Raw genomic sequence first — 24,499 nt, forward strand, 5'->3', positions numbered from 1 at the left:
GAGAGGACTCAAATTACTAAAATCAGAAATCAAAGTTGGGCCAGGTATGGTGGCACATGCCTGTGGTACCAGGTACTCAGGAGGATCCTTTGAGCCCAGGAGTTTGAGACCAGCCTGGGCAGTACAGCAAGACCCCATTTCAAAAAAAAAACAAAAAAGACTGCAGGGTGAAGTGGCTCATGCCTATAATCCCAGCATTTTGGGAGGCCAAGGCAGGCAGATCACCTGAGGTCAGGAGTTCAAGACCAGCCTGGCCAACATGGCAAAACCCTGTCTCTACTAAAAATACAAAAATTAGCCGGGCATAATGTTATGTGCCTGTAATCCCAGCTACTCAGGAGGCTGAGCCAGGAGAATCACTTGAACATGGGAAGCAGAGGTTGCAGTGAAGCGACATCATGTCACTGCACTCCAGCCTGGATGACAGAGTAAGACTTTGTCTCAAAAAAAAAAAAAAAAAAAAAGAATAAAAGAAAAAAATAATGAAAGTGGAGATATTACCACTGATTCTACAGAAATGAAAAGGATTATAAGAGTGTACTAGGCCAGGCGCAGTGGCTCACACCTGTAATCCCAGAACTTTGGGAGGCCAAGGCAGGCGGATCACCTGAGGTCAGGAGTTGGAGACCAGCCTGGCCAAGATGGCAAAACCCCATCTCTACTAAAAAATACAAAAATTAGCTGGCATGGTGGCACGCACCTGTAGTCCCAGTTACTCAGGAGGCTGAGGCAGGAGAATTGCTTGAAGCCGGGAGGCGGAGGTTGCAGTGAGCAAGATCGCACCACTGCACTCCAGCCTGGGCAACAAGAGCGAAGCTCCATCTCAAAACAAACAAACAAAAAAAAGAGTGTACTATGAGCAGGTGTACACCAACAAGCTTGATAACCTAGATATGGACAAATTCATAGAACCAAAATCTACCAAGACTGAATCACAAACAAATAGAAATTCTGAATAGACAGACCTGTAACTAGCAAGCCAACTGAACCAGTAATCAAAAATCTCCCAACAAAGCAAAGCCCTAGACCTGATGGCTTCACCAAACATTTAAAGAACTAACATCAATCCTTCTCAAACTTTTCCAAAACATTGAAGAGGAAGGAATACTCCCTACTTTATTCTCTGAGGCCAGCGTTACTCTGATACCAAAGCCAGACAAACACTACAAGAAAACTACAGACTGGCCAGGCGCGGTGGCTCACGCCTGTAATCCCAGCACTTTGGGAGGCCGAGGCAGGCAGATCACCTGAGGTCAGGACTTCAAGACCAGCCTGGGCAACATGGTGAAACCCCGTCTCTACTAAAAATACAAAAATCAACTGAGTGTGGTGGCGCATGCCTGTGATCCCAGCTACTCAGGAGGCTGAGGCATGAGAATCATTTGAACCCGGGAGGTGGAGGTTGCAGTGAGCCACAATCTTGCCATTGCATTATCTGGGCAACAGAGCGAGACTCAGTCTCAAAAAGAAAAAAAAAAAAAGAAAACTACAGACCTGTTTCTCTTATGACCTTTTTTGTGAGACAGTGTCTCACTCTGTGGCCCAGGCTAGAGTGCAGTGCCACAATCACAGCTCACTGCAGTCTCAAACCCCTGGTCTCAAGCAATCCTCCCACATCGGCCTCCCAAAGTGCTGGGATTACAAGCATTAGCCACTGCACCCTGACTCTTTGCCACTTCATAATAAGGTGGCCTTTCCTTCAGTTTCCAATAACATGTTCCTAATTTCCATCTGAGGCACCATTAGAAGGGCCTTTACCATCCAGATTTCTATCTACATTCTGATCAAGACCACTTAGATAATCTCTAAGAAAACGGAGGCTTTCTCTACAGCTCTCTTCTGAACCTTCGTCAGAATTACCCTTAAGGCTCCTTTCATGGCAATGCACCTCAAAACTCCTCTAGCCTTCTACCCATTACCCAGTTCCAAAGCTGCTTCCACATTTTAGGTATCTGTTATAGCAGCACCCTACTTCTCAGAACCAATTTCTATCTTAGTCCACTCAGGCTGCTATAAAATAAAAATATTTTAGACTGGATAATTTATATATAACAGAAATTTATTGCTAACAATTCTAAAGGCTTGGAAGTCCAAGAACAAGATGCCAACAGATTCGACGTCAGGTGAGGGATCTCTGCTTCATAGATGGCACCTTCTTACTGGGTCCTCACATGCAGAAGAGGCAAGGAAGCTCCTCGGGCCTCTTTTATAAGGGCACTAATCCTATTCATGAGGGTGGAGCCCTCATGACCTAATCACCTCCCAGAGGAACCACCTCGAGGGTTAGGTTTCAACATATGAATTTGGAGGGGACACACATTCAGACCATGGCACTATCATTATTCCCTATTTAGAGCTGAGAAAATTAATGGGCAGGAAAGCGAAGTAAATAGTCCAAGGTCACATAGCTTCCAAGTGGAGAAGCTGAGGTTCTTTTTTTTTTTTTTTTTTTTTTGAGACAGAGTCTCACTCTGTCGCCCAGGCTGGAGTGCAGTGGCGCAAGCTTCGCTCACTGCAAGCTCCGCTTTCTGGGTTCATGCCATTCTGCTGCCTCAGCCTCCTGAGTAGCTGGAACTACAGGCACCCGCCACCACAGCCGGCTAATTTTTTGTATTTTTAGTAGAGATGGGGTTTCACTATGTTAGCAGGGATGGTCTCGATCTCCTGACCTCGTGATCCACCTGCCTTGGCCTCCCAAAGTGCTGGGATTATAGGCGTAAGCCACCACGCCTGGCCTTTATTTTATTTATTTATTTATTTATTTATTTATTTATTTATTTATTTGAGACTGGCTCTGTCACCCAGGCTGGAGTGCAGTGGCACCATCTCGGCTCACTGCAACCTCCGCCTCCTGCTTTCAAGCGATTCTGCTATCTCAGCCTCCTGAGTAGCTGGGATTACAGGCACACACCACCGTGCCTGGCTAATTTTTGTATTTTTAGTAGAGATGAGGTTTCATCATGTTGGTCAGGCTGGTTTCGAACTCCTGATCTCGTGATCCACCTGCCTTGGCCTCCCAAAGTGCTGGGATTACAGGCATGAGCCACCGCGCCCAGCCGAGAAGCTGAGATTCTAACTAAAGTCAGCCCCAGTCCAAGGGCCAAGCTCCTAACCACTATGCAGCATGGCCTTCCAGATGAATAAGTGAAAGGAGTAGTGGGCAAGGCCACAGTATCACTAAAGAGTCTGGTCTAGGGTCTATACCCGCCCACCATGCACTTAACACTTGGTCTGGCAGCACGTAACTCTGACCCAGTTTTCTTTATACCACAGGCAACTCCTAAACCTGTTTTCCTGGACACACAGTGGGAGGAACAACTCCAGCCCATTTCTGGCCCTCCAGACATTGGTTGCTGCCAAGAGAGAACATGTGCACATCTACATCAACCAGAACTGAATGTTACACAAACCACAGGTGCTGGCTTTGCTAACTTGGCACATCACATCTCTGGGAGTTGCCAGTGTCAGTGGCTTAAGTGGTCCAAGGTGAAGGGGGTAGCCCTTACCCAGTAGTGACAGCCAAGAGAGGGATGGTGACACAGCAGGTTACAAAGGACTCTGTAGCTGTCAGCCGTTAACATGTGACAAGCCTGAAACCTCCAGGCCTTTTTCTGTGCAGATGGAAAGATGCCAAGTGCTGGCACCCTGGGCCACCATGTCTGCTGAGTGGCCAGGTGCCCCAACAACACACTGACTACTGGCACTGAGAGAGCACATGAATCAGGAGGAACAAGGCCACACTAAAGGAGATTAGTCTCAAGATTGCCATTTAGCTGACTGAAGGAAAACAACCTATTACAGTAATGTTCCTTTTCTGATCTTCATTTTCACTCCCTCAACAAAATCCATCCAATGTCCAAAAGGGTGCTGCTCATTTGCAAATCCAAAACCACCAAAACCACCACCAACTCTCCAAAGGCTTCCCCTGTTCTCCAGGTAAACATGAAATGCCATGCCACAGCTGACAAGGCCTGCCCTCACCAACCCCTCCAACCTCAGCTGGCTCCTCTCACTCTCTGTGCTCCAACCATACTTTCAGTTCCTCATAAAACTCCCCACCCACTGCCTGCTTCCAGAGCCTTTGCAAATCCAGGCCCTCAGCCTGAAATTTTCCTCAACCTCCTGTCGCTTTGCTTGGTAAATACTTGTTCGGTCTTCACAATATTTACTCGAACATCACTTCCTCAAAGAAGCCTTCTATGATACCCTCTTAGCCCTAGGACCAAGTCAAATCCCTCTCAGATGTTCTTAACTCTTTCTTTCAATACACTTATTCCAAGTGTAATTTTACTAACTTTGACATATTCATCAGTACACTCTAAGCTGGAACCCTATCTGACACTGTATCTCAGGGCCTAACAGTGTCTGGAATGTAACAGATGTTTTATATACATCTGTTGACTGAAAAAATAAAATTTCAGAGAGAAGGAAAACGAAGCTGTATCCAAATCAAAGAGTTCTACTTAGAGCTGTTCTCCTCCCTACATGACCTTAAGCCAAACAATTCTCTCCCCTTCCCCCTTTCTCTCCCAAATTTCTTACAGAAGTTACTTTCTGTCCTGACATTCTTTAAGCTGGTGGTAGCCATAGTGATAAGCTGGCCTACAGCCAGAAACAGTCTAAAAAGATATCACCTTGTCTGAGTGCTCCAGGCTTCCAAAATAAAAGTTCCCAGCACAAGCCCAGGCAGGCACAAACACAAAAGCCTTTCCCCAGTAAAGACACTGAACCAAACAACCAGGACCCCCTGAAAGAAACGAGTAATCCCCAGGGCAGACAGTGCCCCCCGAGTGACCCACCCAAAGAAAGAAGGGAGGGGAGGCAAGGCTACAGGGGCAGAAGCAGGCATTCTGTGCCCTGATGAGATTTTAAACCCTCTTTTACTCCTTGGATGAAGCAGAGATGTGCCCAAACACTAAATATCAAAGTCGCTCCTGATGAGGCAGCTTCAGAGGAGGTCCACAGATTGTGGCTCAGAAAAGCAATATCAGCAACTAAAGAAGTTCACATAAAGCTCTAATTAAGGCCATTTTCCCTCTACAGAAGCAGGAGGATCTTCTCCTTACCATTCTCTTATGTAGGGTAGGCAGGTAGGGGGTGGCAGGAAGGGAGGCAGAAGTATTTTTTGAGCACCACTTAGTGCCAGGCATAGTGACAGGTACTTTATAGACAGGGCTATTAATAAAAAACAAATGGGAAATGAATAAGCACATACACAGATGGGTAGCTGATGCTCAGCGAGGTTAAGCAACTTGTCCAACTATTGAATGGTAAGGTCAAGGGTCACACCCACAGCCAGATGTGGTGGCTCATACCTATAATCCCAACACTTCAGAAGGCCGAGGTGGGAGGATCACTTGAAACCAGGAGTTCAAAACCAGCCTGAGCAACACAGCAAGATCCCAACTCTACAAAAAATTAAAAGATTAGCCATGTGTGGTGGCACATGACTGTAGTCCCACTACTAGGGAGGCTGAGGTGGGAGGATCTCTTGACCTCAGGAGGTCGAGGCTGCAGTGAGCCAAGACTGTGCCACTGCATTCCAGCCAGGGCAATAGAGCAAGACCCTGTCTCTTTAAAAAAAAAAAAAAAAAAGTTGGCCAGGCACAGTGGCTCATGCTTGTAATCCCAGCACTTTGGGAGACCGAGGTGGGTGGATCACTTGAGGCCAGGAGTTTGAGACCCAGGAGTTCAAGACCAGCGTGACCAACACGGGGAAACCTCATCTCTACTAAAAACACAAAAAAGTTAGCCAGGCATAGTGGTGTGCACCTGTAATCCCAGCTACTTGGGAGGCTGAAGCAGGAGAATCACATGAAACCAGGAGGTGGAGATTGCAGTGAGCCGAGATCACGCCATTGCAATCCAGCCTGGGCAACAAGAGCAAAACTCCATCTCAAAAAAAAAAAAAAATCATACCCAGCTTTGCCTGAATCAGACTTTTTTCTCCTACCCCAATGCTGCCTTTGTGGGTCATCTATTAGCCCCACTCTGCTCCTCACCCCTTTACCACCACCTTCCTAACCAGAATTGGGAATGTAGCTTCTGGTAAGCTCTCTGGCAAAGAAAAGTCTGTCTTCCATGAGCACAACCCACCACAATTGATACATACAAAACTGAGATGCACCACCACTTCCTAGGTTTGGAGCACAGTTTGTTGTAGGGAGCAAAATTCATCATCTGCAACTATGGGCATGAGGCTGGATTTTCTGAAAACCCAAAATGAGACCACAGTGATGAAGTCTCTGCATTTCCCAGAACCCACAGCTCTGGGCACTAGGATGGTATTCCTGCAGTGTAGTATGCCTTAAACCAAAGGATGGTGTGCTCCATCACACCATCAGAAAGACAGTAGCTGCAGGGTAGACAATCCCAGCTGAAGTCTCCATAGCTCCTCTAGCTAGGCAGAGAGGGTAGCAACTCCATACCTGAGTCACCTGCCTCTACACAGCATCTTCTGCAAGGTTAAGCAGCCATTCATTGTGCTGTAGTTCAAGGTTAACCCTTCCCCCTGCACTCATTTCAGGATCTGCCTCTTATCAAAAGCTATGCCAGCTGATTATTATAATGATAACTATTATGCCATTATAATAACATCATTGTGCTTTTTTCCTGCACTTGACATCTGTTGGCTGATAGGTTTAAACAGTACATAAGCAATAATTATGCAGTGCTCTCTCCTTTCCAACCAAGCCTCTAGTGTGACTCTGAATGTTACATCCAACTGCAATAAATGCCCAGCCCGAGCAGCAGTGGGAAACATGGCTCATCTGGGTTCACCCACCATGCCTCTAGTCACAGTGCCAGAAACAGAGGCTCAACTAGGTCCCTAACTGTTAACATGCTTCCCTGCTCTCCCAGGGATTTGGGGGAAATACTACCCAGCAAGCAATTTATTGTTGAAAACCCCTGCAGGGCTGGAGGAGTTATATACAGGTCTCAGTACTGCAGAGGGACAAGCAGTACCAAATCAACAACAGCACACACCATCACAAGAGAAGAAGCACAGGAAAATGCATTCCTCCACTGGGAGTTCTCAAACAAATGATTTCCAGAGAGTCATTCTGCCTGGTTCCCCACACACAGTTCTTGGCAACTGCTGGTAAAATTGGCAGAAGGGAGAGGAGGGGTAGGGCAGAGGACTATCTCCAGGCTTCTATTTTGAAGTTGAGAAATCACTAAACTGGCTGCTCAGCCTTCTTTATAGGACCCGCCAGAGTCCAGGATAGAGTCTGGAGGCCAAAGCAGAGAAGTCCCACCTCCTGTCAGCCAAAGCCCTTGCATCTACCTTTCACATTGTTGATGACAATCAAGGTAGAAAAAAGATGTCAGATTCTATAACTGCAGACTATCAGTATGCCTGAATTACACATTAGCCCTATTAAAGTAAAGGCAACCCATAGCAAGGCTTCACTAAAAAATGATGTTAAAACAAACCTCGCCAGGGGACCAGGGCTGGCCTGTTTTGTTTTCTACGCTGTAATACACAGTTTTTGTTTTTTTGGTTTTTTTTAAGGCAGAGAAGGGGGTGGAAGGTTATTTGAATTTAAAAGAGCAGTAAACACTATAATCTGTGTGCAAGGAGAAAAGGAACATTCAGAAGTGCCAAGTGCAGCCTCTTGGGACATGTGTGGCCAGGGCAGTAGTAGCCCGGGGGGCTTTCTCCTTCAGCCTCAACACGCTGCTCTCATTGCTTGGGAGCAGGCAAGCCAGCAGGCAAGGTCCATGCAGCACAAAAAGGCACTGTTCCCTAGGTCTAAGGAGAAGATTGCCCTCTCAGAAGGAAATTAATATGATGCAACACGGAATGAGCAGGGCGAGTCATCCACAGAAGTCACCTATCTAAGGAGGGGGTTTGAAGAGGTGTTACTCAAGGCATGGACCACATCTGTCTCATTCATCACTGTATTTCCAGGGCTAAGCAGGTCCTGGCACACAATGGGTACTCAGCAAATAATGGTGGACTGAATGGTAACCAGAAAGAACCCTTAGGTTGGAAGCCACTGACAAGAGCTAGAATCTAACTATTCCTATTGTAACCTGTGGTAACAAAAGAGCCGTGGACGGCAAAGAATATATAAAGGGAGCCAAGAGAATAAAAATGAGTCTATCTCCAGTACCTGGTGCCTTAATAGACTGACAAGTGTATTCTGGTCAGATTACAATACAGCCCTAGAAGGACAAAGTGGGAAGGAGAGAAGGGGAAGAGGGAAGAGTGAGAAACAAGTGAGACAAAACATTTATTGAGTGCTTACCATGTATATATCTGAAAAACCCAGGGGGTTTCACAGATGAGGACACAGGAGCAGGGGGGTTGAGTAGCTCCTCTGAAGTCTCACAGCTGTTACATGGTTTAAATCTGGGTGTATCTGATGCTATGACCCAAAAGCTTTCCACCATAATTTGCCTTGGTTTCCTCCAGAGGGGAGCTGGCTTCCCAGCTAATCTCTCCTACAGAGGAGAGATGCTCTTACATGTCCACATAAATCAACTTAGTCGTCATGTTTATTGGAGTTAGTTAACTGGAACTGTGACTTGATGGTCTCTTATGAATTTCACATGCCTGAGGCAGGCCCCCAGGAACTGAAACCTGGATGAACTAAGTTTACAGGCCTGCAAAGCTGCACACCAGTAAGGTCCTAAGTCATCAGCTTTCTAGGGCAAACCTCTCTGGCCCAGCACAGGTCAGGTCTGGGTAAGGAAAGAACCTAAGCATGACCTCTACATGCCCCCAAGTTCTCCTCAGAAATTACAAAGAAGCCTTCCCTACCCCATGCTATGTCAGCAATACACAGAATTCTATTTGAAGGCTTTAAATTCTGATTTAAGTAGGACTAACAGAAGTAAAAAGCCAAGGATTTCTGCATGGTCCTTAGAAGCAAATGAGCCTTCCCTCCATGTCCATGGTGCTCCTGCCTCCCCGGAGCTTCCAGAGACCTTCCACACCCATGATGTCAGGTGCAGCAGAGTAGAAAGGGCAAGGTGATTTTCCATATTGTATTCAGAAGAGACCAGAGGTGAGAATCAGCCAGTGCTCCTAATGGAGGTGAATACCCTGGACAAACTCAGAGGCAGCTTAGGTTGTACTAAAAAACATTTTCAAGGTTGTCTGTTTATTGCACCTCCTGTATGAGGACTTTCATCAGTTAAAATGGGTTTTTTCAAAGCACAGGGAAGCTGATGATTCACCCAGGTACACAACAGCTGCTGGGAAGACCTGTGGGAAGAGGCCACCCGGCAAAGGCAGGCTGTGTATGGTAAGAAGGGTCTCCAAGGAATGCCCTACATGCCAAGCCACATGCTGTCAGGATATTAATCCAAACCCATCTTGCACACTTTACAATGTTTACTCTCTCTGGGATGTGGAGCATTAAATTATATCCAAGGACTACACAAGTCCTTCCAATTATATTCCACACTCACTTCTTTGCTAAAAAGATTTGTAACCTGGAAACAAAGCCCTCTGCCTAATAGCAGCAATAATTCTCCGCAAAGAATAGGAAGCCAGACTGTCAGTTCAAACTCTCCTAAAAGGTATTGCCCCATTGAAGCTTTAGTTTAGGTTTCTCCAAAAAGTGGAGAAACCTACTACTGATCCCCTTTTTCCAGAGATGACAGGCCTGTGTAACTAAGCATCCTGAGAGGAGGGTTCAAACCAAAAGAGGAAAGAGGAATCACCACCACTCCATTCCTGCCCTAACTGCAATGGCCCTGGAAATGGTAAAGAATTCCAAAGAGGACTGCCTCATTGCTACAAGAACTAAGAACAAGGTACATGAATAGGAGACAAAGCTACCTGGATTAGTCACAGCCCTACTCTGGCTAGCAGTATGACCCTAAATGGGTCATTTAGACTCTCCGAGCCTCAATATTTTACCACCATAAAATGGGGATGTTGTGTGGCCAGGCACAGTGGCTCATTCTTATAATCCCAGCACTTTGGGAGGTCAAGGTGGAAGGATCGCTTGAGGCCAGGAGTTCAAGATCAGCCTCGGAAACATAGCAAAACCCCATCTCTACAAAAAAAATTTTAAAAAATTAGCCAGGCATGGCGGCACATGCCTATAGTCCCAGCTCAGGAGGCTGAGGTGGGAGGATATCTTGAGCCCAAGATTTTGAGGTTGCAGTGAGCTACGATCACACCACTGTTACTCCAGCCTGGGTGTGAGTGAGATGTTGTCTCTAAAAAAACTACAACTAAAAAATAAATAAATGGGGATGTCATAAGAATCAGACTGAAAACAGTAAAATTTGAAAACAGTAAATATTGCACATACTTTACACCTGATTGTTATTCCAAAGACCCCTGCATGAGAAACCCTAGGACATTTCTAGGGAGCAGAGAGGCCAAGCTGTCACATCTGAGAGGCAGTCTACAGCGACTGGGTCCAGTTGTTTACAGAGAAATCCATATGTCAGGAATAAAGTGAGGACAGAGTAAAATTTGAAGAGAAGACCACACATGGGTCTGCTCAGCTACATTTAAAAAATAACAATACAGCAGGTCTCCAAATAACATTGCTTCGATCAACATTATTTCCTTATAACACCGATGAGAAAAAAATAATTGTTTCCCAGCCAGGGCCACTGCTTGTGTGGAGTCTGCTTATTCTCCCCATGTCTGTGTGGGTTTTCTCCAAGTCCTCAGTCACCTTCCACATTCTGAAGACGTGCCTGTTAGGTTCACTGTTGTGTGTAAGGGGTCCAGTCTGCATGAGTGTCAGGGTGTGTGAGTGTACCTTGAAATGGGATGGCGTCCTGTCCAAGGCTGGTTCCTGCCTGGCGCCCTGAGCTGCCGGGATGGGCTCTGGCCACCCAAGACCCTGAACTAATAGGGTAGTAATTATCTCACTTGTTTTTGTTAATCCTTCTTAAAGGTATGTATAGCTCACATTTATCTCAGTTTTTAATATTAGAAGTGTTTTGGTCTTTATTTAGAAGTTTGGTCATGATTCTGTAACAAGAAATATTCTGTAGGAACTTAACTCTTGTTTATACCAATGAGCCATAGTAAAATTGGTTTTGTATACATTTCACTTAAAGTCACAGTTTCCAAGAACTTATGACCGATGTCAAGTGAGGACTTACTTTATATGCATATGCTTCAAATTTGAAAAGGCACACAAAGACATATAGTGAAAAGTAAGTCTCCCTCCTCCCCAATTCTCTAGTTACCTAGGGCCTCTCACTAGAGACAAACTGCACTGCTTTCAGTTTCTCATGTATTCTGCCCAAGATATCCCAGGCAGCTAATTTCTACTGGAGATGGGGATATCATTTGTGGCAACACTCTCAGACCTAGAAGGTGATGCCAGGCAAGTAAGCACTGCTGGGGCACTTAGGGACTATGAAAAAAATGAGACAGCCAGAGGATAAGATATCACCTTGCAAAAGGTTCCATGGAGATGCAGACTTCCTTCTGGCTATTATACTGTTTTGCCCCTTGGCTGACCACATTTAAGCAGTGATTCTGTACAATGTATTTCCCTTTTAGTTGTATTTGTTCACCCAGAGCTCTTTCTCAGAGATGTCATTAACAGAAGTGGCCTCTGGGACCTTATGCTGCACCAGCCTGACCACCAGGCCCTTCAAAGTAGCCAGAAGCAGGAACAACCATCAAACCTGCCTCAGTGGAAGCTGAGCAAAAGGGCAAAAAGTGCAAAAGTTCTTGAGTCACCACCTTTCTAGGGACAAAAGTTGCTTTTCATAGCCCAGTGAAATCAGAATATAAGGGAGGATAAAGCCCAGACCATAGATGTTCTACAGGGCCAAACCCAAGAGATTAAGTCACTACCCACAGAAAATCATAGGACACTTTTATCTAAAGATAGGCTTTCACCAAACGCCCTCAAAAGTTTTCAAGCTATGTCCTCCCCTCCCCCACCTTTATTATTTTACAAGGAATTTAAATGTGTGAAACTCCAGCCTCTACCTAAAGGATACAGATGGGTAGCCTATAGGTCAAATCTAGACCACAAATATGCTTTGGTAGTCCCTAGAGATTATGAATATCTGGCCTCCCATATGACATGAGGAGGCCATACTCACCCATGACGATAGGCTGAGTAGCAGCCACCCCTCATGAAGCACATAAGCACTCTGGTTTGACACAGGCCTACCATTCTCTGTTGCCTCTCTGTTCCCAACTTGGCCCTAAAAACATCTGAGTTGGAGACTCCTAGCCAGTGAGTAACACAGGAGGCTAAACTGGCAAGTACATCAGCTGACCAAATAGCAGGACTCTTGAATTCATAAACATTTATTGAACACTCTCTATGTGCCAGGACTGTGCTGGGGATTGGATGCATGAAGAGGAATGACAGATGCAGTGTCTGCCCTCTAGGAAGTTCTAATCCAATTGAGTGTATAAGGCTTACTCTAAGGAATCCAATGCTTCAAAAACAAAGGGCTCTGGGAATGAAGCATGTGAATTCACTGTGGCTGGGAATCAAGAAATGCTTCAGGGAAGTAGGATTTCAATAGGATTGTTATAATTTCTTAAGTTTTCATGTAAACATCCATTCAACAACCATTTATGGTATCCATATTACACTCAGCATTATGCTAAGAGACACATTAAATCACAACCCATATCCTTGAGAAGCTCATATAAAAAGAGACAAACATCATACCATAATAAAAGTGTGCTGAATTCTATAATAAAGGTGTTGCAATGGGGATACAGATGAGAACACATCAGGTAAGGCTCACTGAAGGCGGCAGCTCTGCAGCATAAAGTAGGGAACTGGCTGGGTGCAGTGGCTCACGTCTGTAATCCCACCACTTTGGGATGCCGAGGCGGGTGGATCACAAGGTCAGAAGCTCGAGGCCAGCCTGGCCAACATGGTGAAACCCCGTCTCTACTAAAATTACAAAAATTAGCTGGGTGTGGTGGCACATGCCTATAGTCCCAGCTACTTGGGAGGCTGAGGCAGGAGTATCACTGGAACCCGGGAGGCAGAGGTTGCAATGAGCCGAGATTGTGCCACTCCACTCCAGCCTGGGGCAACAGAGCAAGACTCCATCTTAAAAAAAAAAAAAAGTAGGAAACTAAGGAGAGAGTACTCTGGGCAAAAGAACTGGCAGAGACACCAACATGAAGCATACTCAGAGGACCACATGGATCAGTTCATCAGGAGCAAGGGGTACACGTGGGTGATGGTACGGGACATACTAATTAAAATGGGAGGATGGGTATACACTGCAATAGGCTTGGAACACCAAGACAACCTGATACATTTGGAATTTATTCAGGAGCTAGTGGGTGCCATTAAAGGCTTCTGATATGGTTTGAATTTGTGTCCCCACCCAAATCTCATATCAAATTGTAATCCCCAATATTGGAGGAGGGGCCTAGTGGGAGGTGACTAAGTCATAGGGGCGGATTTCCCCCTTGCTGTTTTCACAAAAGTGAGTTCTCACAGGATCTGGCCATTTAAAAATGTGCAGCATGTCCCCCTTGCTCTCTTTCTCCTGCTCCAGACATGTAAGACGTGCCAGCTTCCCCTTCGCCTTCCGCCATGATGTTAAGTTTCCTGAGGCCTTCCCAGAAGCAGAAGCCTGTACAGCCTGCAGAACCATGAGCTAATTAAACCTCTTTTCTTTATAAATTACCCATTCTCAGGTATTTGTTTATAACTGTATGAGAACAGACTAATACAGCTTCCAAGCATAAGTATTCTCTGATAAGCACAATATATAGGAAGACCCAAAGTGGCAGTGGTATATAGTGTCCTGGAGGAAGCAAAAGCAAGAAATAAGAGGGCACTTCTGTAATAATTCTGGAGCACAGTCACAGGAAACAGGGGAAGCAACAAAACTAGGTAAAAAAGATACTGCAGAGGCTCGCTAAAAAGAAAAAGACAATGGCATTTTCTTGAATGTACTAATTCCTATTGTTTACCAATTCAGATTGGCCTTCCCTCCAATTAGTGAGGTTTTTTTACCTTATTTGTTTCATACAGAGAAGTGAGGCATGGTCTATAGTCATAGTGTTTGGATTTTTTTAAAAACTCAACTTGAGATCAAAATAATGGGATTGGCTCCAGGGGCTTTTTCCTCACTCCCTTGCTACATGGAACCAGTTGTACATCTCAAAGAGAGAGACAGTCAACTTGAGCACAAAATCTGGGTCAGTGTATGTGACTGTGCCTCCGTGACTTTGCACAAGGACCAGAAATGAGCATACAAATCAGAGGAAAGCAGTGACAAAAGTCAACATTCCCTTGATGAGCTAATTGCTTCATGTCTGGCTGAAGAGCAGAAAGCAAGAGATAAGGAGAACATACTATCTGAGGGACCAGGCAGGCTCTGGACTAGCCAGCCCTACCCCAATAAAATCCCCACATCAGACACTGCCCCCGAAACAAGGCCTGCTGGCTTGAACACCTGACGAGAGAGAACCTGAGAAAGATAAGCACTAAGCTGAGTAAGGAAGGAGATGGCAGAGAAGCAGCAAAGTTCCTTGCTACTCACAACTTTTAGTTATTCAGCATGAACTACCTATAACTATTGGTATAAATAATATGTAATACAAACCAACTAAGACAACAATGAGGTGATGGTTAAGATAAAACTTGCTTGGTCAGCATAACCTATCCTGAAACTACGACGTGGCTCAGAAACTGGAAACTATTGTTGTCAATAATGATGACAACACAGAGCATTTACATCAGGGGTCCCAAACCCCTGATACTGGTCTGTAGCCTATCAGAAACCCATCCAAGGAGGTGAGCAGCGAGTGAGTGAGCAAAGCTTCATCTGTATTTACAGCTGCTCCCCAACGCTTGCATTAACGCCTGAGCACCGCCTCCTGTCAGATCAGTGGCAGCATTAGATTCTCATAGGAGCACAAACTCTATTGTGAATTGTGCATGCAAGGGATCTAGGTTGAACACTCCTTATGAGAATCTAATGCCTGATGATCTGTCACTGTCTCCCATCACCCCCAGATGGGACCGTCTAGTTGCAGGAAAACAAGCTCAGGGCTCCCACTAAGTCTACATTATGGTGAGTTGTATATTTCATTACATACTATAATGTAATAATAATAGAAATAGGTTGGGCATGATGCCTGTAATCCCAGCATTTTGGGAGGTCGAGGCGGGTGGATCACCTGAGGTCAGGAGTTCAAGACCAGCCTGGTCAACATGGTGAAACCTCATCTCTACTAAAAATACAAAAATTAGCGGGTGTGGTGGTACACATCTGTAATCTCAGCTACTCAGGAAGCTGAGGCAGGAGAATTGCTTGAACCTGGGAAGCAGAGGTTGCAGTGAGCCAAGATTGTGCCACTGAACTCCAGCCTGGGTGATGGAGTGAGACTCTGTCTCAAAAATAATAATAATAACAGAAATAAAGTACACAATAAATATAATGTGCTTGAATCATCCCCAAACCATCCCCCACATCCCCCAGTCCATGGAAAAATAATTTTCCATGAAACTAGTCCCTAGTGCCAAAAAAGTTGGGGACTGCTGTTTTACATTGTGCCAGAGGAAGCACCATATCTATTCTCTGAATTCTTAAGATAGCTATAAAAATACATATTACTATTCCCATTCAACAGATCATAAAACTAAGGCTTAGAGAAAATAAGTAACTTACAATCTGACAACTAGTAAGTAGATATCAGAACGTAAATACAAGTGAGTCTGACTCCAAAGTGTGTTTAAACCACTCTGAAATACACTCATTCCTTCTCTCTTTCTCTTAGAGATGTATTGAAGTTTTGCTTGGATCACCAGATAAGGTCCACTGTTACATCTGGCCTCATTCTTTACAGAAACACACAAGTCTGGCCTGAGCACTATTTGTTTCTAACACGGAGGAAGGCTTCAAATTCATTTCCTCTGAGGTAAGAGCAAGAGAAACACATTTCGACATGAGTAGGAGGAAAAACAGCACGACAGCAAAAATCTTCAACCATGAGGGTATAAGATCATGTACAAGGCAGTATGTGGAGACAGGGCCTCCTCCTTCCCAGGAGACTTTTAACTGCAAAAGCATCCTGCATCTTTACAATGCTTTAAACAATTCTAACAACTTCTATGGCCACCCTTTGTAAGACCCCTAGCCTGTGTCCCAGCTCTAACACTAGAGTCCCACTATTATGTGGGTGGCCTAAAAAAGATCCTACCATTAGGTGGCCCACTTCACTTCTCTGGGGCTCAGTTTTTGTCGTCAGAAAAATAAAAACCTATCAAATGCAAAATGGAGGCATTGGGCAGTAACAGAACTAGAAGTGTATCTCCTGACTCTTCACTCATCCACAGTACCACAAACAGCCAGCCCTGATGTTTGCAAGGAAATAAAGATCTCTATAATATCTTCCAGCCCAAAACACAATCATTTTAGACTTTAGCAGCTTGGTCCAAGGATGGAGACTTAACTTCAAGAATACAGTCAAACCCAACTCCCCATGAGTATGAGATGGGGTGTAGGGAAAAACAAGAAGCAACCTTAGGCCAGAGACAGTGGCTCACGCCTGTAATCCCAGCACTTTGGGAGGCCGGGGTGAGCAGATTACCTGACATCAGGAGTTCAAGACCAGCCTGGCCAACATGGTAAAACCCCATCTCTACTGCAAATACAAAAATTAGCCGGCCATGGTGGCAAGCACCTGTAATCCCAGCTGCTCAGGAGGCTGAGGCACAAGAATCACTTGAACCTGGGAGGCAGAGGTTGCAGTGAGCCAAGATCACACTCACACCTGGGTGACAGTGAGACTCTGTCTCAAAAAAAAAAAAAAAAAAAGCAACCTTAAATACTTACAACTTACTTATGAGCTGGCCCCTTAAGCTTCCAATACACACTATCCACAGCACTCAAAGCATGGCCAATCAATGTTGTCTGTATCAATTGTCCTACTTTATGTTATTCCACTGGGCTGAAGCCTGCTAGTTTTCTAGTTTGGTCAGATGGCTGCTGTCCCCTTGGGAGCCTCACAAAAATGAGACTATCCCCAGAGGTAAAGAAATGTCCATTTAAAAGCCCACTGGTATAGCTGGGCATGGTGGCTCACACTTGTAATCCCAGTGCTCTAGAAGGCCAAGGTAGGGCATCACTTGAGGCCAGGAATTTAAGATCAGCCTGGGCAATGTTGCAAGCAAGACCCTGTCTCTTTAAAAAAAAAAAAAAAAAAAAATTAAATTAGCCAGGCATGGTGGTGCACACCCATGGTCCTAGCTACTTGGGAGGCTGAGGTGGGAGGATCACTTGAGCCCAGGAGTTGGAGGTTACAATGAGCTATGATCACACCACTATACTCCAGCGTGGGCAACAGAGTGAGACTCTCTTAAAAAGGGCCAGGCACAGTGGCTCACGCCTGTAATCCCAGCACTTTGGAAGGCCGAGGCCGGCAGATCTCGAGGTCAGGAGTTTGAGACCAGCCTGGCCAATACGGTGAAATCCCATCTCTACTAAAAATACAAAAATTAGCCAGGCGTGGTGGCAGGCGCCTGTAGTCCCAGCTACTCGGAAGGCTGAGGCAGGAGAATCACTTGAACCTGGGAGGCAGAGGTTGCAGTGAGCCGAGATTGTGCCACTGCACTCCAGCCTGGGCAACAGAGCAAGATGCTGTCTCAAAAAAAAAAAAAAAAAAAAAAAAAAAAAAAAAAAAATCCACTGGCGAGTGAGGCATGGTGGTACATGCATGTAATCCCAGCTACTCAGGAGGTTGAGGTGGAAGGATTGCTTGAGCCCAGGAGTTCAAGACTAGCCTGGGCAACATAGCAAGACCCCATCTCAAAAAAAAAAAAAGTCCATTGGCATTAGCTTTCCTCACCAGAACTTTAGGATGTATCTCAGATTATTCTTCCAGTTTCTAGATCTCTTTCCCATCACAAGACTGAAGGAGCAAACTACTTGCAGAGATGGAAGTAGCCAGATGTGGAGATGAGTTCACTGACCACTTTGATGTTTTTCTGCCAGTGATGATAAGTGGTAACCAAAAGGGATGATCAAGAACTTCCTCAGTCACAACATAGCCTATGAGCAGACCTCAGAAACATACCCTTCCCCATTTCTCTGTAGATGTGAAATGTGAAATGTGACAAGGGCCAAACATCAGACTCTTCCCAAAGGTTCCAATGTCCAGTCTGGGGACACCTGGGCCAACACAGCAGCCCCAGCTGTGAAGATGGAAGGTCCAAGAGTCACCAGAAAAGCAGATGATAAATGGACCACCTCAAAATCCAAAGACTGGAAGAAAATTAAAACAATAAAGAATAAACTTGGCTGGGTGTGGTGGTTCACACTTAATAATCCCAGTACTTTGGGAGACCGAGGCAGGAGAAATGCTTGAGCCCAGAAGTTGCTCAAGACCAGCCTGAGCAACACAGTGAGACTGTCTCTACCAAAAAAAAAAAAATTAGCCAGATGTGGTGGCACATGCCTGTAGTACCAGCTACACAGGAGGCTGAGGCAGGAGAATCACTTGAACCCAGGAGGCAGAGGTTGCAGTGAGCCAAGATCACACCATTGCACTCCAGCCTGGGCAACAAGAGCGAAACTCAGTCTCAAAAAAAAAAAAAAAAAAAAAACAGGAAAGGAAACGAAAAAGCTTGTGGTACTAGCTGTTCCTTCTGGATAAAAAACTGGCCTTGATGACTACATTAAAGAAAGAATATCAGATAAGACCATGCGTTCTCAGTGAGTGCAGTAACAGCCCAGAAGGGGTGAAAATTGATTCTTGGGGAAAAAAAAAGTTAGATATTACAATGGTTTGTGGCCATCCAAAGGGCCACAATACAAAAACAGATACACAGTACATCTGTGGTATTAAAATTCCATTGGGGGTAGCTGGGCACGATGGCTCATGCCTGTAATCCCAGCACTTTGGGAGACTGAGGTGGGCAGATCACTTAAGGCCAGGAGTTCAAGACCAGCCTGGCCAACATGGCAAAACACAAAAACTACTACTAAAAACACAAAAATTAGTTGGGCATGGTGGTGGGCACCTATAATCCCAGTTACTCAGGAGGCTGAAGCACAAGAATCACTTGAACCCAGGAGGCAGAGGCCACAGTGAGCAGAGATCACACCACTGCACTCCAGCCTGGGCGACAGAGTGAGACTCCCTCTAAAAAAAAAATTCCATTGGGGAGTAGACAATTAAGGGAAAAAAAGTCTCAAAATATGATAATGAACAAAAGGTTGAAAAATAATTAGATGAACCCAAAGGGTTGAGTCTTAGATGAACCCTAAGGGCACAGTGTTCATTAACTTGTATAATGGTCATGGGTAGGGTAACTAACTTGTCCTGGTTTGCCCCGGACTTTCCTGCTTTTGGCACTAAAAGTCCCACATATGGATATCCCTCTGTCCTGGGCAAACTGGCATGGTGGTCCACTCTTCTCAAGAGAGAGATCAATGAAGGCATTCCCATTTCACAAATGAGGTGACACCAAGAAACACAGTGGTTGTCACGGATTCACAGCACTTTAGCAGCATTCCTGAGGCAAGGCTGGCTCTTTCCATTTGTCTAGTCCTATGCTCACAACTCTCTGCCCCTGATTTCCACTTTGGCAGAGAATGTTACTCATGAACTGATTATGCCACTTCCTTCTCAATACCAAAGCCAAGGGCAGTATTAGGAGGATGAAGGCAAACATGGCCAGCCAGCACAATCACAGCCATGTCTTACAGCTGCCTGGTGGAACCTGAAGGAACTACAAGTCTGGGCTGAATATAGTTTTGTTGCTACTGGATTCTGGGTAGAAATTTGCAAAAGTAAGAATTCCAGGTGTAAACTCCTCACAAGCTAGGAAAATTCCATGAGGTTCTCCACATGTGTCTGAGCAGCCCGAATCTTTTACAAGGTTTTTGTCCCAAAGATGAACTCAGTTATTGCTTATGCTAGGAATCAGGGGTTACCCAAGGCCTCACTCTGAATGGCAACAGGCTATTCTCCTACTCCCCTACTCAGCAGTGAAATCCTTGGTGAAAGTAAAGGAAGAAAAGAAAAGGGCATGCTATTCCGTCTTTAGTCTACGTATAATTAAAATACAAGGCTCTCTGCTGTAGAAGACTAAGGTTTGCAGTTTAAGGCTGACTCAGAAAAGGATAAAGTATTCATCCTTGCTCAGAAAGAGAGAAGATTAGCTCCACAGGATGGGTCTCCAAATTGACACCAAATCCAGGAGTTAGAGATGGCTGTGCTACAGAGCGTGATCCAAGCACCATCTGGAGCCCCCAGAAAAAAATCCCTAGGAATAGCGACTAAGGGACTAGCATTGTAAGAGAGTTCAGATTAGCTCTCCTGAAAAGAGGCTTACTACAAGAGACTGGCAGACAGCCTCTGCAGCAAAACTTCACTTAGGAAAGGACAGAAAATGAATGAAGAAAGACAGGGGGAGGCTGAGCAGGTCAGAGTATGAATCCACAAGTATGTGAAAAAGAGAATCCACCTATTTCGAAAAAGGTACAACTTCCTTTAAGCGCCTTTTTTTTTTTTTTTTTGAGACAGAGTCTCTCGCTCTATCACCCAGGCTGGAGTGCAATGGCACAATGATCTCGGCTCATTGCAACCTCCGCCTCCCGAGTTCAAGTGATTCTCCTGCCTCAGCCTCCCGAGTAGCTGGGATTACAGGCATGTGCCACCACGCCCGGCTAATTTTGCATTTTTAGTAGAGACGGGGTTTCTCCATGTTGGTCAGGCTGGTCTTGAACTCCCGACCTCAGGTGATCCACCCACCTCAGCCTCCCAAAGTGCTGGGATTACAGGTGTGAGCCACCGCACCCGGCCAGAGACTCTCATGTTCTTTTGAATATTCTCATTAATGGCAAATCTTCATTCTTTGAGGGTGAAAACATTTATTGCATTCCTGTGTCCCAAGAGCTTTCATGTGTAATACGTCATTTAACCACCCTTCAAAGTAAATATTATTCCCAGTTTTTTTTGTTTTGTTTTGTTTTGTTTTGAGACGGAGTCTCGCTCTGTCGCCCAGGCTGGAGTGAATGGCGTGATCTCGGCTCACTGTAAGCTCCGCTTCCCAGGTTCACGCCATTCTCCCGCCTCAGCCTCCTGAGTAGCTGGGACTACAGGCGCCCACCACCTCGCCCGGCTAATTTTTTGTATTTTTAGTAGAGACGGGGTTTCACCGTGTTAGCCAGGATGGTCTCGATCTCCTGACCTCGTGATCCGCCCACCTTGGCCTCCCAAAGTGCTGGGATTACAGGCGTGAGCCACCATGCCTGGCCCTATTCCCACTGTTATGTAGTGGTACATTGAGCCCCAGAGGTGAAGTAACTTATCCAAGGTTATGTGGCTAATAAGTGGTAGACTCAGAATTAAAACTCATGTTCACCACCCTCCAAAAATCTGTTATTTCCACTTCAAAAGAACTGTTAACTCATCTGAAGACAAGGCAGGTGACAAGGTTGCTTACCCATGCCATTCGGGGTTAAATATATATAGGCTGTGTGCAGTGGCTCACGCCTGTAATCTCAACATTTTAGGAGGCCAAGACAGAAGAATCGCTTGAGGCCAGGAATTCAAAAACAGCCTGGGCAACACAGCGAGACCCTGTCTCTACAAAAATTAAAATTACAAAATTAGCTGGGCCTGGTGGTGCGCCCCTGTAGTCCCAACTACTCAGGAGGCTTTAGTGAGAGTATTACTTAAGCCCAGGAGTTCAAGGTTGCAGTGAGCTATGATTATGCCACTGCACTCCGGCCTGAACCACAGTGTGAGACCCCATCTCAAAAATAATAATAATAATAATACAGTATGGTTTAATATATTAAAGGAACTGATCTCTCACATGGTTCAAAAAGGTCTCTGAAAACAATTCCAGAGGTGGATTTTCAAAACTGCCTTGGACAACAGCCAAATCACTTAGGCACGCCATCCTCAACTCCCACCACCTACACCTGCACACATCACTCTAAAGGAGAACATTCATTGGTGGATCAAGTTCCCACATGTCAGTTATTTTAAAATCCATTTTGTTACCTTTCAGTTTCACTTAATTAGCCTCTTCTCCTGCCAATGAAATACACCAGGGCTCACAGTTGGCCTCAGTAGAGAATAGCTGGCCTTCAGAAAACAGCAGGGAAGGGGAAGTAAGTGGGAATCAAAGTACTAGGCAACTTTTCATTCCTGGACTGCCGCATCCCTACTAACATTTCCATCACCTGTAAAATGGGAGCAGAACATCTCTTCTATTGCCAATTTCATTAAAACAGCACATGTATTCATGAGCAGATTAAATTCACTAAACAAATGAAAGAAAGGGGAAATAAATGTGGTGTGGTAACACCATCTTAAGAACCCGAGAGCCATGTTCTCAAAACCACAGACCAAGTTCTGACCCATGTTATACAAATATCAATTCCAATATCGTTACACTCTGGCTCCCATCAAAATCCTACCCAATCCCCAAATCTGGCTATACTTTTATCAGAAAAGAAAAAAACTTGGGTGGGGTGAGAGCAGAAAAGACACACACACACAACAAAATATCTTTCACAATGTCAAAAAAAAAACCTGTTTATATGCCAGGCGAGGTGGCTCATGCCTGTAATCCCGGCACTTTGGGAGGCCGAGGTAGAGAGATCACCTGAGGTCAGGAGTTCGAGACCAGACTGATCAACATGGAGAAACCCTGTCTCTATTAAAAATAGAAAATTAGCCGGGCACGATGGCGCATGCCTGTAATCCCAGCTAATCGGGAAGGTGAGGCAGGAGAATCGCTTGAACCTGGGAGGCGGAGGTTGCTGTGAGTCGAGATGGCACCATTGCACTCCAGCCTGAGAAACAAGAGCGAAACTCCGCCTCAAAAAAAAAAAAAAAACTGTTTATAAACACATCACTTTCTTCTCTTAGCAAATATGTAAGTTTCATTCTCCTCCTGTCTACTTAGTTTGGGTTAACTTAACCCCCACCCCATCTCTCAGATCATGTTTTTATTTAGGCTTATTGAGGTGGGAAAGCCAACTGAACTTTAATCGAAGCCAGGCATTTAAGAATATTAGAAAACTGATCTTACATATATAGGTAGTCAAATATTTTTAAAAGACATCAAATGGCATTCTAATTCCTCTGGTGCAAAGAAAGCCCCAGCCTCACACGTGTTAGCATTTCCTGATTCCTGGCTTTTCCCACTCAGAGCCCCATTCCAGGGGCTCATATGTCAAGTCATTCTCTCCTGACTTCTGAAGCAGGGATTTTCAAAGCCAGGATTCCGGGACCACCTGAATGAGAACCCCCTGGGGTACAGCTGCCCACGCACCATCTTATCGGAAATCCCAGGGAATGGAGCACAAGGCTTATGCACAAAGCCCCTAGACGATCTGAGAGATAACACTAACCAGTCTGTAACCTCTAAAGGCAAATTTTCCAGGACAAAGAAAAACAAGCAATAAGAGAGTGACAATAATTCCACATGGGAAGAGACACACGGGTCTCAGAGATCAACACCAAACCACCCCTTCTTCGGACAGATAACGGAAACTTAGGCTGGGAGAATGAAACAGGCAAGGGCACTAAAAACAGGTGCGGAGCCAAAGCCAATCTCGAATTTCCACGGCCTCATCTCCTGCCAATAAAGAGGTGAATGGAGACATTCTGAGTGGGAAAGATTAGAAAGGTGGGCCTTCGGCAGGGAGCCCCGGGCCCACGTGGACGTCCCGCTTTGGAGACACTAGTGAGGATGTGTGGGTCCCCAGAATACTGCTGGGAAGGCGCCGAGGCCGCCGGCAGGAGGAGGCCCAGGAAGCGCCCTGAGCCCCCCGCCCAGCTCCAGGGCCGGGCGGCCCTCACCGCCCCTACCTTCGGCCTCCGGCAGCCGAGTGGCAGACACAACTCCCACAATTCCAGGCGGCCGCGGCGGCGACCAGCTCCCCCTGCGCAAACGCGGCGGCGACCGTCTGAGCCGGTGAGCTGGCGGCTGTTACGCCGCTCGCGGCCTCGCCCAATCGCGGGCCGCCAGACCAGCGCGCGGCGCCCCCCGCCCCGCACCGAGGTGGGAGCCCCGCCCCTAGCCCCGCCCTCTGCAGACTCTTGCACGAGCTGCCCCCGTGCCCCTCCGCTTGGGGGAGGGAAGGCCGAAAAGATATCTTCACGCCTGCTTCTGCTTCCGGGCTGGAACTGCGAAGTTTCCTGTCTGATTTTCCAACAATATAATTTCTTTCTAGCGGAAGGACCCTCAGAAAGCAATCAGAGGGGTGCGGAGTAAAAATAAATCAAGTTCTTGTGACTCAGTTTGGGACAGAAGCCGAGAGTCTCCAGCAATAAAATTTCTCGCAAATTCATGCAAAATAGGACACCTTTAAGCCACTCACTTTATATACTTGTGTAGATTTTTTACAAGGACCAGTTATTTTAAAAATAGCATCAGGTGGCCGGGCGCGGTGGCTCACACCTGTAATCCCAGCACTTTGGGAGGCCCAGGCAGGCAGATCACTTGAGGCCAGGAGTTCAAGACCAGCCTGGCCAACATGGTGAAACCCCCGTCTCTACTAAATATACAAAAATTAGCCAGGCGTGGTGGCAAGC

The 24,499-nt window shown here is 45.8% G+C and overlaps 1 protein-coding gene across 2 annotated transcripts in view; it reads right to left on the bottom strand.

Moving 5' to 3' along the window:
• SIL1 (SIL1 nucleotide exchange factor) overlaps positions 1-24,072 on the bottom strand; it is a 248,200-nt gene extending 224,128 nt beyond the window's left edge. The window contains exon 1 of one of the 2 annotated variants that reach the window (XM_008954583.4): positions 23,774-24,072. The gene's annotated coding sequence lies outside the window, so the exon portion shown is untranslated. Of the gene's footprint in view, positions 1-21,955; positions 21,986-23,773 lie in introns of those variants that run through there. The other variant, XM_063604245.1, reaches the window with a different exon arrangement.
• Between the last annotated feature and the right edge of the window lie 427 nt (positions 24,073-24,499).

The sequence above is a fragment of the Pan paniscus genome, chromosome 4 (assembly GCF_029289425.2).
Source record: "Pan paniscus chromosome 4, NHGRI_mPanPan1-v2.0_pri, whole genome shotgun sequence".
Lineage (NCBI taxonomy): Eukaryota > Metazoa > Chordata > Mammalia > Primates > Hominidae > Pan > Pan paniscus.